Source organism: Arvicanthis niloticus, chromosome 2, assembly GCF_011762505.2.
Source record: "Arvicanthis niloticus isolate mArvNil1 chromosome 2, mArvNil1.pat.X, whole genome shotgun sequence".
NCBI classification, from domain to species: domain Eukaryota; kingdom Metazoa; phylum Chordata; class Mammalia; order Rodentia; family Muridae; genus Arvicanthis; species Arvicanthis niloticus.
The window spans coordinates 15,828,201-15,839,794 of record NC_047659.1 but is presented as its reverse complement, the minus strand read 5'-3'; the positions used below and the strand labels follow the sequence as shown (position 1 = coordinate 15,839,794).

The window sequence follows — 11,594 nt, the reverse complement described above, 5'->3', positions numbered from 1 at the left end:
TGAACACCTGTTATTCCAGCACTTCTGAGGTGGAGGCAGGAGGATTAGATACTCAAGACTACAAAAATTCCCCTCTAGTGCAAGAGGAATGGGTTCTGTGCAAGCTGCCAGAGGGCTTTTCCCAAATAGTAATTGTGTCTATGGCCTGTTAATTCTAATCCCATGGTTAGCCAAAGCCAAGCTGTACCAGTGGTCCCTTGCCCTACCTCATACCTCTTCTTCCTCCCCCAGTGACTGTAACAAAGATGAAGGTGGGGGTTGCTTCCAGGAGTGCTCACCCCAACTTAAATGACATATCACCATGAAGAACTTCTGACACCCTGCTGATGCTTTATTGCTGGGTTCTAGAGTCACCACCCCAGGGAAGAGTTCAGATCCCCATCCAGACTTGACCAGAGCCTCCACAGGCCTTGCATGGACTGCAGTCACCAGTGTAGACACCTGTTAAGGCTCCCTTGAGAGTCACTCTTGCAGAGAACTCTCTCATCTGGTGAAGAAGGCAGACATACCAACAGAGCAGGAAGGTACTGACTGAGAACCCATGGAGCCCCAGGCAGAGGCTGGACTCTCTGGGGGCAAGGGTTGGAACCATGAAGTATGAATAGGAGTTTTTCAAGTGCAGAAGCAGAAGCTACTACAACTGGATAAAATCCAGGCTGGGCCAACGTCAGTAATGACAGAGTCTGAGGCCACCAACATCGTCCAAAAGCAGAGTAAGATAATAATGGGGTCAAGAGCGGGGCTGTTGGTGCAGAGCCCGAAGGTACCAAAGAAGTTAAATTTGGTCCTAGGGCCACAAGGGGGAGCTGGGGTAAAGGATAAAACTGGAAATGGCGTGGTCAGTTGGTGTGGGAAGGTTGTGGAAGATGTGTTGCACAGTAGAAGGTAGAGAAACTGGGAGACGTCTGGGTTGAGACATTGGGTGTCAGCGGGGGCTGAGAAGATGGAGACGGCAGGAGCAGAACCAAGACTTCTGTTAGGTAAATCATAATGATGGGGGTAGGGGCAGGCAGGGCGAGGGCCAGCCCCTTGACTTGAGGAAGATGACCAAGATAAAGGACAGACTACAGGTCTCTATTTAGCCACCAGAGGGCGCTCCAATACAGCAAGGCTGCACTCCTCCCCAGTGTGAGTTCAATATACTCATTATTCTACAGTGGGATTTGCATGTGGGGACTGACCTTCCTGGGGTAGAGGTGAAGGGAGGCAGAGGTCGAGCTACAGGCAAGTTTACAGCTTCCCTTTCTACCTTGCTTGGGCGTGGAGTGACTCACCAAGGTCGCCTCAGGGTCAGATCCAAGCAGTCCCGCTGCCCCTGTCGGGGAAGAAAGGGACTGCAGCGCCTTACAACGGATAGACTAGAGGAATGGGCTCACCCTGCAAGTTCCGTAAAAGCATAGGTGGGCGTTTCCCACGAGAAGCTTTACATACCCCTTCCCCACCTCTCAGTATTCTGGGTCTGGGAGTGGTAGCTGTTTGGTTACTGACTCCTAGCCTAGTTGGATTAAAGAACCTTGAGTCGGTGAAGCTCAGGCTGTGTTTGGAGTCATGGCTAAGTGTCTCAGATCCAGGCTCAGTACAGGACTCAGTAATCCAGTAACCAGCAGTATAAGCTAGAAGTTATATGCCATTTGTGATTCTGAACCCTGCACTTGGAGCTTAACGTCAAATGTTCGGTGTGCCGGCCACCCGCAGAACCAGCTTTCCTCATCCTCCCCTCTCAGGCCTGCAGGGGCAGATGCTGGACTGAGAATTGCTAGAATGCAGTGCGTCCTGTCAGACAAGTGGATGAGGCACGGGAGGAAACGGAGCTCCAGGGCGGCGGTGGCCCCAAGCAAAGGAGGCCACAGAGGTCCAGGGAACAAAACACACAGGGTAGCTAGCCCACAGGCAATTGGGATGGATGGATGGAGGGAGGGAGGAGCCTTTCTGGGATTGGATGCCAACAACAGGAGGGTGCAGAAAGCCCCTGTGAGATGGTGTGGAGGTTATGGTCTGAAAGGATGGGCCAGTGAGGGAGGGGAGTGAGGGGCAGGGGAATCTTTTGGGAAAGTGATTGACATCTCTACTTGTATCTAAACGGAGCAATCTTTTCAATTTTTTATGAAAAAAAAAAAAGTAACAAATGGAGTCGCTGAAATAGGAAACCCTTTCCTATTCAATCTTACTGAAGTAACAATGTAAGCCAAAAATAATTCCAGCCAGTTTTCACTAACCTGGAAAGAACCGCCCCCGGTCCGGCAGGCCTGTCTCCTCAGCTGAACTGAAGGAGTGTAACGGTCCACCTAAGCAGCACAGCTCCTGTTTCTCAGGAAAACAGAGGCTTAGAGGGGGCCCAGGAGCCTCGCGCCATTGAGTAGCAATCTGAAATGGAAGACTCTGGGCTGTCAAGTCTGCTAGGACCTCTCTACACAATTAATGGCTGTCTGCATGCCATCACGTGCATACATGACCCATCACATCCATATCCCCCACACACCACACAAATGTACCATGCCATTCACATCTCCTCCCACATCACACCACACAGAAACACAGAAAATACTCTCCAAACTCAGGCGTACAAACACCTGCACACGTGTAATTCAAGATCCCACAAGCCACACACATTCCCCATACAGACAAAGGCTCACCTGGGAGGCAATGCTATTCATCCACACACTGACCCCTGAGTGCCAAACACCATACAAACCTAATCATATTCACATACATATGTACCAAAACATGTATGTATATCTTATCTCACACCTAAATGCTCATAAACACGTAGTTACCCTAACAGAGGATGCCCAGCACTTACATAGACAGAGCTCATAAGGTATGACACACCCATTAGATTCAGAAACATCCTCAGGGCACATCTACAGACTCAGCCTTGACACACCCATAGGCATATCCTCCCCTTCACCATTCAGAAACACTCAAATACACACGTGCAACCTCGCACAAACAAGCACATGTGTACATGTACAGAGCAGATCACAGAGCTATGTGCAATCCCATCAGAACACAGCTGCATCACCTGGAGTCCCCCACCCCCACCCCCAAGCTCTCCTAGCTGAGTCAGGGTGACAAGTTTGGCCCTGCCTCACCCCTCCAAGAGCCTGGGAGTTCCCAACAGTGAACTGTAGCCTCCTGTACAAAGGCCAAGGCCACAAGCCCTATGGAAAGCCCCAGGGTTAGTTATTAGCAAGTGCCTGGCAGCTCAGAGGTGCAGGAGGTACCTCTTCTCTCAGCTCAACACGGGCTATCACTGCCTGCCCCTCTAGACTGAAGCCCATTGTGTGTGGATTTGGAGAGTGGGGGAGTCAGGCAAGATGGCGTTTGTTGCCTATTTGGGCTGAGGACTTACTCTTCCCAGTTAGTTTGCTTTTATCTGCCTCAGATAATCCTAATGTCCATCAGTTGGCATTAGGCATTGGAGCTCTGGGTCCTTGCCTGAGCCTCAGTTTCCTAATTTGGAACACTGTATGTAATCTCTCAGCATGGAGCAGGGCCACAAAGAAAATGCTTGGTTAAGTCATATTATTATATACAAGTGTTCTTTCATGCACTCCACAAACTTACAACCCAGCTATAGTTAGCTGCAGATACTCTCCATTTCACAGCCACACAAACTGAGGCTCAGAGTCCAGTCATGTACTCAAGGTCACACAGACGGAGGGCGGGTTGGAAACCAGGCCTGTCTGTCTCTTTAAATCCAGCCAGGAGACTTGTGCTTCCCTTTTATAGTTCAAAGCCCTCCTCCCCTCTCCCTAGAAGCGGCCCCCTATTAAATAAATCATCTAAGATGGGTCTCTAATTCCCAGACTTGGTTGCAAATGAATTATTCACATTGTAAGGCCTGCAAACCACAGGCTGGGCCTCATTACCCAAGAAGGGCTGTCCGCCCGCAACATACCGCTCCCTCTACTGGGCAGCATGCCTGGTGGGCTGGCCGGAGAGGCTAAAGCTGGTGGGTGCCAGGCCCTGTGCCTGTACCCTGCTCCTGCCCTGGGAACTGGGAGGAGGGAGGGGCTTTCCTTCCCTCGGGCCTTTGCTTTCTAATAAGTTCATTGCCTGCTGTTAAGAGTGCACAGGACTCTGGACTCAGCCAGTCAGGGGTTTCCATTTGGGTCAGCCTGCAGCTGTGTGAACCCAGGCAGGTGGCCTGCCCTCTCTGGGCTTCTGAGGAAGGCTGAATGGCCAGCCTACTCCAGGCTTTTCTCTTCTTTCTAAGCTTATGCCGTCTGGCCAAAGCTTGTTTGACGCTGGGAACTGGGGTTCTGTCCTGTCAGGATGCCCAGTGTCCCGGGTGTGAGGCAGAGCCCTGGAGGGATGAAGGGAACACAGTGGAACAGAACCCGTGTTTAGGAAGGAGCTTCTGGAAATGCTGACCAGCACTGCCCAGTGGGGCTGGGACTTTGCTAGTAGCCAGTGCATAACCAAAACGGAACAAGAATGCCCAGCCTCCCTCAGCCGCAAAGCTCCTCTCCCAGGACCCCTGAAAGTGGACCAGTAACTCCTGCCTGCTTTACCCCTTCCTTTCAGGCCCTCTTCTGAGGGCATAGGCCCCAAGACCTGAATTGAAAACATGTCTCTTTTTGATTCAAAATAGACTCTAATCCTGGTTCAAATGGAGCCTGATTTTCCTCCCAGGTGGACTGAGCCCTGATCCTGCTCAGATTGAGCCCAGACCTCCTGTGGGATGCCGAGACCACTGTGCCAGAGCAGAGGTGGTAACTTGGGGGAGGAGAAGGCGGAGTCTGGCTGAGTCAGAACTGGAGCAGACAAACCAACAGCCAGCCAGGAAGTTAGTCTCAGAACCTCAGGGCACTCAGATGACTTTTCCAGAAATACCTCAGTGGGTTGCTTAGCTGGGAGAACCACCCAAATGTGAGCGGAGGACTATTTGGAGAGTCTTTAGAGCGGTTGCATTGTGTGCCAAGTACTAGTGTGAGACCCTGCTGCCCCTCAGGAGAGCCCGGGTGTGTGTGTGTGTGTGTGTGTGTGTGTGTGTGTGTGTGTGTGTGTGTGTCTGTCCCAGCATCTTCAGGTGAGGAATGATCAGGGGCAGATAATTCACCTTTCTGCTTCAGCACTAACCAATCAGCTCTCTTCCTGGGCCCTAAGGCCCAGGCTGGGGTGGGTCTCTACAGGCCATGCTCAGGAACAGGTCCTAGGTCTCAGGGGAGGCAAAGAAGAGTGGCAGGTGACATAATCATTTGGTCTGTAGAAGTGGCCATCCTCAGGCAAGTCACCATTTCTCCAAAGGAATGTGAGATTACCTGGCTGTCACCAAGCATGGCTACTGTAAGCACAGTACGAGAGAGGAAACTGAAGCCTAGAGAGAGGATCCTACTTCCATCTCCCCCAGATGCTGCATCCATCCATCCATCCCTCAATCCGCCCGTCCACTTCTCCACCCACCAACCTGCCCACCACTGGCTTGCTTGCGATTGCAGAGGCAGAGTTGTGTTGGGGCAATCAAGGGAGCCAATCTTTAAACAAACAAGCCCACAAGACTGAATGCAGTGTGTACTAAGTGCCTGGAGAGGCAGCCGGATGTCTTCAGCATAACAAAGATTGTCTCCCCTGGGGGTGCTCTCTGGGCCCCTAGGCATTGTGAGCAGAAACACTGCAGAGACAGCCCATGGGCTTGGCCTCCAGGGACAGAAGCTTCTTCGGAAAAATGGGAAGAGTCATCTACAGAGCCTGCTGGCTTGCTGCAGCTGCAAGCAGCTCACGTGACCTTTGTAAGGAGTTGGGGTCCATGGGTGAGTGGCTGGGGCAGAGGTTAAGTAGAAGGGGGTCTTTGAAAGTCTGCCCCTGGAGAGTCCTCCTTGGGAGCCAGCCAGTCGGTGCCTGAAGCCTCCAGGAGAAATAAGGAATGCAGTTATTTCCGGAGGAGCGACAGCAGGAGCAGACGGCTGGAGGAGGGAACAGCAGGCAGACCAGGAAGGAAGAGAAGAAGAGAAAAAGGGGGAGATGCAGGGTGGGTGCATGGGGATTTCATGGCTCTGGGGGGAGGGGGAGCTCAGTTCCCACCCTACACTGGTCACAACAATGGATTCCTGTGTCATTAGCCAACCGTGTGCCTAAAAGGAGCAACATAGGGTCCCATCCAGGAAAGTCACTTTTGCTTGTCCCCATTATACAGACTGTAAAAGTAAGGCCAGACAATTTCATTGCCAGGGGAAGCAGCATCAAGTGGAAGATCAGAACATGAACTCATGGTGCTTGGTTCCTCAGCCCACACTGGGTCACTCCCTTGTCAGGCCTGTGAATTGGTCAGGCATGGATGGAGGCGGGATCAGAGCTGGCCTTTTGAGGTTTTGCTTGACCTCCTGACAGCCCATGAGCTCATGGCCTGTGTCCCCACAGGAGGAGTCAGAGGAAGCGCTGCAAACAAATCAGCACCGGGAGAGCAAAGACCAGGTGTTGAGCACACAGTGCCAGGATGGGAAACCTGAGACGTCCCAGGTAAGAGGCACACCTGTACCTCAGGCAGGGAACAAATGGGGATAGCAACAGGCTAACAGGTGGAAGAGTGGGTGAGAGGTGAGGGCATGAAGGGAGGGATATGAGACCAGATGAGACTGCCCTTCCCCCTCCCACCCTTCATCTCAGCTCCCAGGGAAAAGCCCCCCTGTCTCTCCCCTCAAGGAGACTTCCAGAGTCCTTGCCAAGCTGTTGCCTAGCAACAGTGCACTGGCTGGCCAGCCCCACCCACTACAGTCAGTCAGAACTAGAGTTGTACAGCCAGCTCTGAGGGCCTGAGTCCAGGCAGGAAGGGGAAGAGGACCCTGGGCCTCAGATACCAGGGGCTGGCCCGGATGAAGTTGGAATCTGGTAGCTCAGGACTTTGTGAACAGGAAGGGTGGAGCATTGGCCAGAAGACACTGGGCCTGAAACTGAGGAGGGTGAGACCCTCCCCATAGGGATGAGACCAAAGGAATTACTCTGAAGTCAATGGCTCTGAGTCTATCTGAGAGAAGCTGAGTCCCTCCTGCACTGGTTTCATTGCTGTAGACGTGGGGGACAATGCCCATGTCCCCGAGAAACCAGTCAAGCACACAAGGCTTGGTATTGAGGGAACAGCTGTCCTCATATGGACCAAAAGCTCTCCCAGGGCCCTCCAGGAAAGAGTAAGTGACCAGTGATGGAGAGCTGAGCTTGGAGGCACTGGTCTCTGACTGACTTCTCTGGGTGGAGGTTGAGAAGGGACTGGACGGTAACTCCAGGCAGCTGGGTAAATTTACACATTATCTCTCCCACAGTCACATGGTTGAAATTAGGGATCTCATAGTTCAGAGAAGACAAGGGACCTACCCAGGGTCAAACAACAGAGACTTGCAGAGCTAAGTCCAGCTGGCTTTCCCCCTACAGTCTGAACGTCCAGAAAAGAAAGTGGCTTCCGTGGTGGGAAGGAAAGGGAAGCAACCGTGGTGGTGAGGAGCCTGGTGTGGGCTTGAAACCACAGGGAAGGAGTCTGAACTCTAGGCAGGGCCCTGGGGAGTCATTTCTGACCCAGGCTGAGCTCGCAGGTCTCTGGGTACTGTCCTGGGCCATCTGTCACCACCTCCTACACTTTCGGAGCTCTGCATCGATTCGCCCCACCCTCCGCCCCCGCTGCTTCTCAGCCACTGCGAGGAACCATGTGCGACGGTGGAGAATGTAAAAATATATATGCAACCGAAAAACAACAACGGCTCACAGCACACAGCTATAAATACTCCGTGGTGCGGAAATGCACTCCTCTAGCTGGCTGCCTGCTGCCTGGGGCCCGGCCTCTCTGACAGGTGAAGGGGCTCTCAGGAAGGAACAGGAACAGAATGACCAGCGCTGGACCTACAACGTGCCGAGTGCCTTGAAAGTGTGACGTCACGTTCCCCCCCACACACACCCTCAGCCAACCACGTACAGATAAGGAACCTAAGGTCAGAGAAGTAGGCTATCTAGTGAAGGTCACACAGCCAAAGAACAGAGGAGCCAGAAGGAGAGGCAAAGGCTCTCCGTGGGCCAACCGTAGGAGAGAGCCAGAGTTAAGCACTGCCTCTCTCAGTCCTTGTCTAGTGTCAGAGACAGCTTGAGACCTAGGCATTTTTCAATCCACACACCTTCTATGGCTCCTCAATCTCTTCCATATGAAGAACGTATTTCTTAGCATCTCTTCAAGCGCCTGGCTTCTGTGCCTGGCTTCTGGCTTCTGCCCACACCAGAGGCCACCTCTCTTAGCTGACCCACATATGGCCCTACCGACCTATCAAGGGACCACTACAGGGTTCAGTAGTCTGCCTCTACACTCACTGTCTGAGCTCAGAAAGTAGGGCCAAGGTGTGTACCCATGCTCAGATCCTCTCGCTCCCCACCCCCACATCAGAGTTAGAGAGAACAGGAACAACTCATCCCTAAGATTCAGCAGAAAGAGAAGAAAAACCAGAGTGTGGTCTGACAGGAAGCAGGGCAAAAGGGGCCACTGTCCTGACCCTCTGTTTACATGGGTCCAGATCTTATCAAGGGCTCAGTGCCTCAAACCCAGACTCTACTAACCAGCTCAGCAATGCCTCACTCAACTGCTTAACTGCTCAACTGCGACTTAATGTCCTTATTTGTAAACAAGAGCTCAGAACTACCTCAGGGTTGTGGAGCCAATGTGATGAGCCAGCATGCCCATGGAAGCAGCACTCGATCACTGGCTGGAGGACTTGGAAGGCCTCTCTTAAAGGCTGCATGGGACTTCCAAAACTACCAACTCTTTGTTCTTGCAGAGCCTTTGTCAATGTGACACAGTGGGGAGGCTCTTGTGGGTTTAGCTTTTTATAACCCCCCCCCAATCACTTTAGAATCATAAATCACTTGGGGACCACGGAGTTCCTTGTAAGTGCTTTCTAAACTGTTGAGTGCTGTACAAGTCAGACAAGTGGCCTTTCCAAGCATGGGCAGGGGACTGAAGATGTGTCTTTGCTGGTCGAGCACTTGTCCAGCATACACAGGGCCCTGGGTTCCATCCACACCACAGCACTGTATAAACCAGGCTTTGTGGAACATGCCTGCAACGCCACCATTTAGAAGGCAAAGGCAAGAGGCTCAGAAATCCAAGATCCCCCCTGTGCCGCTGCATGGTGAGTTTGAGGCCAGCCTGGGATATACAAGACGCTGTATGTCTCTTTTAAAATGAGCAAGGGGAAAAGCTGTGAAACGGCTGGGCAGGTAAAGGTGCTTGCTGCCAGGTCTGATGACCTGACTTCAATACCTGGAAGCCACATACTTCTGCAAGTTGTCCTCTGACCTCCACATGTTCGTCCCTATACACATCTACACATGTACACACAACACAGGTAGATGTAAAAAAAAATATTTTAATTACATGGGCAATAAGCAATGTGGAATGGGAAGAGAAGATGACCCCAGAGCGTGAAACCAGGCATGTTTGCTGATGGTGATGGCTCACACCTTTAATTCCAGAACTTGGGAGTCAGAGGCAGGTGGATCTCTGCATTTGAGGCCAGCCTGGTCTACAGGGCTAGCTAGCTCTAGGACAGCCAGGGCTACACAAGGAAACCGTCTCGAAAACAAAACGAAACAAACCAGGCACGTTCCCTCCACCACTGTTGTCATGTCTGCTGTTCTGTCATGTCATGGTCCTGTTCTGGGGCCAAGGAGGTCTGCACACTGACTCAGCCAAGCTTGTCCCTGTGAGGCCAGCAGGAACCAACCATTTCCTTCACCTTAGAATTTTCTCCCCTCTGCCGTCTAAATAAAGACAGTGAACTTGACTCAGTTTAAAGATTGCCTTCTTGGGCTGAGGGAGTAGTGAGCATCAGTGCTGTTGAATGGACCTGCCTTGGATATCCCACGCATGAAAGTCAAGGACAGTTGAAGGTCACGCCTTGGGTGTGTTCCTCTGAAACACCAAGGGTAAAGAGAATGCCCTGAGTGGCTTCGGGACCTGATATCTCTGCCACCTTCTCATCCATGACCCTGGTCGAGAGCCTTGCCTTCTCTAAGACAGTGTTCCTCAGTAGCTGACAATACCTTATGTCTATGTGACTGGACAGCCTGGTGCACAATCAAGTTCTGTCTCTTTCTCTAACTCCAGCCTTGACACCTTCTGTCAAGGGTTAAACAAGTTGTAAATAAACATGGTTTGCTTTGCTGTTCTCTCTCTGTATCTCTGTCTCTCTGTGTGTCTCTCTGTGTGTCTATGTGTCTCTCACTGTTTATCTTTGTGCGTGTGTATATGTGTGTGTGCACAGCCCTGGCTGTCTTAGAACTCACCCTGTAGCCCAGGCTGGCCTCAAACTCCACCTGCCTCTGCCTCCCAAGTACTGGGATCCAAAGCAATCTCCACCAAAGTTGGTGGCTTTCCTAAGAATGGCCTTTCAAATCAAGAAGACTCGACGCCCCTCACCTGACACTATGCAGCCCAGGAGGGCAGAACAAGCCTGAGACAGCCTGTACCAAGCCTGAGACATGGTACCGGGGCATAACACTCCCGAAACGACCCCAGACACCCAGAGTCCCTGGGCACCACTAAGATGAGCAAGTAAGTGGTGGAGAGATGGGAGAGAAGGAGAAGCAGAAGAGTGTGTGCACACTGAAGAGAGATGGAACTGGAGGACAGGATGAAGAGCCTGATGAGAGGAGCGGGTGATGCCACCTGAGGCCATGCTGCCGTGAGGGCCAAGTCTGTGGCCCTGCAGCAGCAGGGATGTTACCATCAAAGGCTATGCAGACATCTCCAATCTGCTGCCTGGGGCCATGTTGTTTGATGGCAGTGCAGAGATGGCCCCACCCCTTACCTGTGCTACTGTCAGGAGAGTGTCCTCCCCCACGCCCCACCAGGAACCTCACCTGGGCAGATAGTAGAGTTGGCCCCGGTGGTGAGGGTTCTGGACAGCTGGCCCTGGTGGCATGTGTGGGAGAGTTGTTAGGGTCACCAATGCAGCTACCACTCACATCCGGGGTTGTGAGCTGGCCCACTCCAACGTCTACCCCATCTATGAATTAGCTGGAGATTGTGAAAGAGCCAGTCCTGCAGATCCAAAGCTGCAGGAGCTCCATGATCTCGGCTAATGATAAGATATCTGAGAGGAGTCCCTGTGAGAATCCAGTACTGATAGCGCGGCAGAAGCCAGAGGCCTAAAACCAGACCAACGATTCACTGCAAAGATCTTTTGCAAGAAAAGCAATTTGGACGAAAGGGGACAGGGTGTGAAACACAGTGACACACTGCAGCTTCCTCGGTGAGACTTCTGTTTGTTTGCTTGCTTTTGGGGGAAGGTTGCAAGGGCTGAGGGTGGGTGTGGGAGGATAGGGAGATGAGTGGAACTGAGGTGCATGATCTGAACTCCTCAAAAAAAAATCAATAAAGAAAAACATTTTTTTAAAGAAAAAGAAGACTCAGTTTCTAATTTTACCTTTGTGACATATGTGTTTCTTCAGGCAAGTCGCATTGTCTCTCTGAGTATCTATTTTCTCTGCTGTAAATGGATATAATAATGGCCTCTACCTCACAAAATGCTCGAAACAAGGCTAGGAATACAGCTCCATGGTAGAGCATTTGTCTGACATACACAAAGCTATAGGTTTAATCACCAGCATTCCCCAAA

The 11,594-nt window shown here is 51.8% G+C and overlaps 1 long non-coding RNA gene across 1 annotated transcript; it reads left to right on the top strand.

Moving 5' to 3' along the window:
• Nucleotides 1–5,615: 5,615 nt before the first annotated feature.
• Nucleotides 5,616–11,318, top strand: LOC143441291 (uncharacterized). Its single transcript, XR_013108551.1, has 3 exons — nucleotides 5,616–5,756; nucleotides 6,364–6,462; nucleotides 7,260–11,318. It is a non-coding gene; the product is annotated as an uncharacterized LOC143441291 (long non-coding RNA).
• Nucleotides 11,319–11,594: the final 276 nt, after the last annotated feature.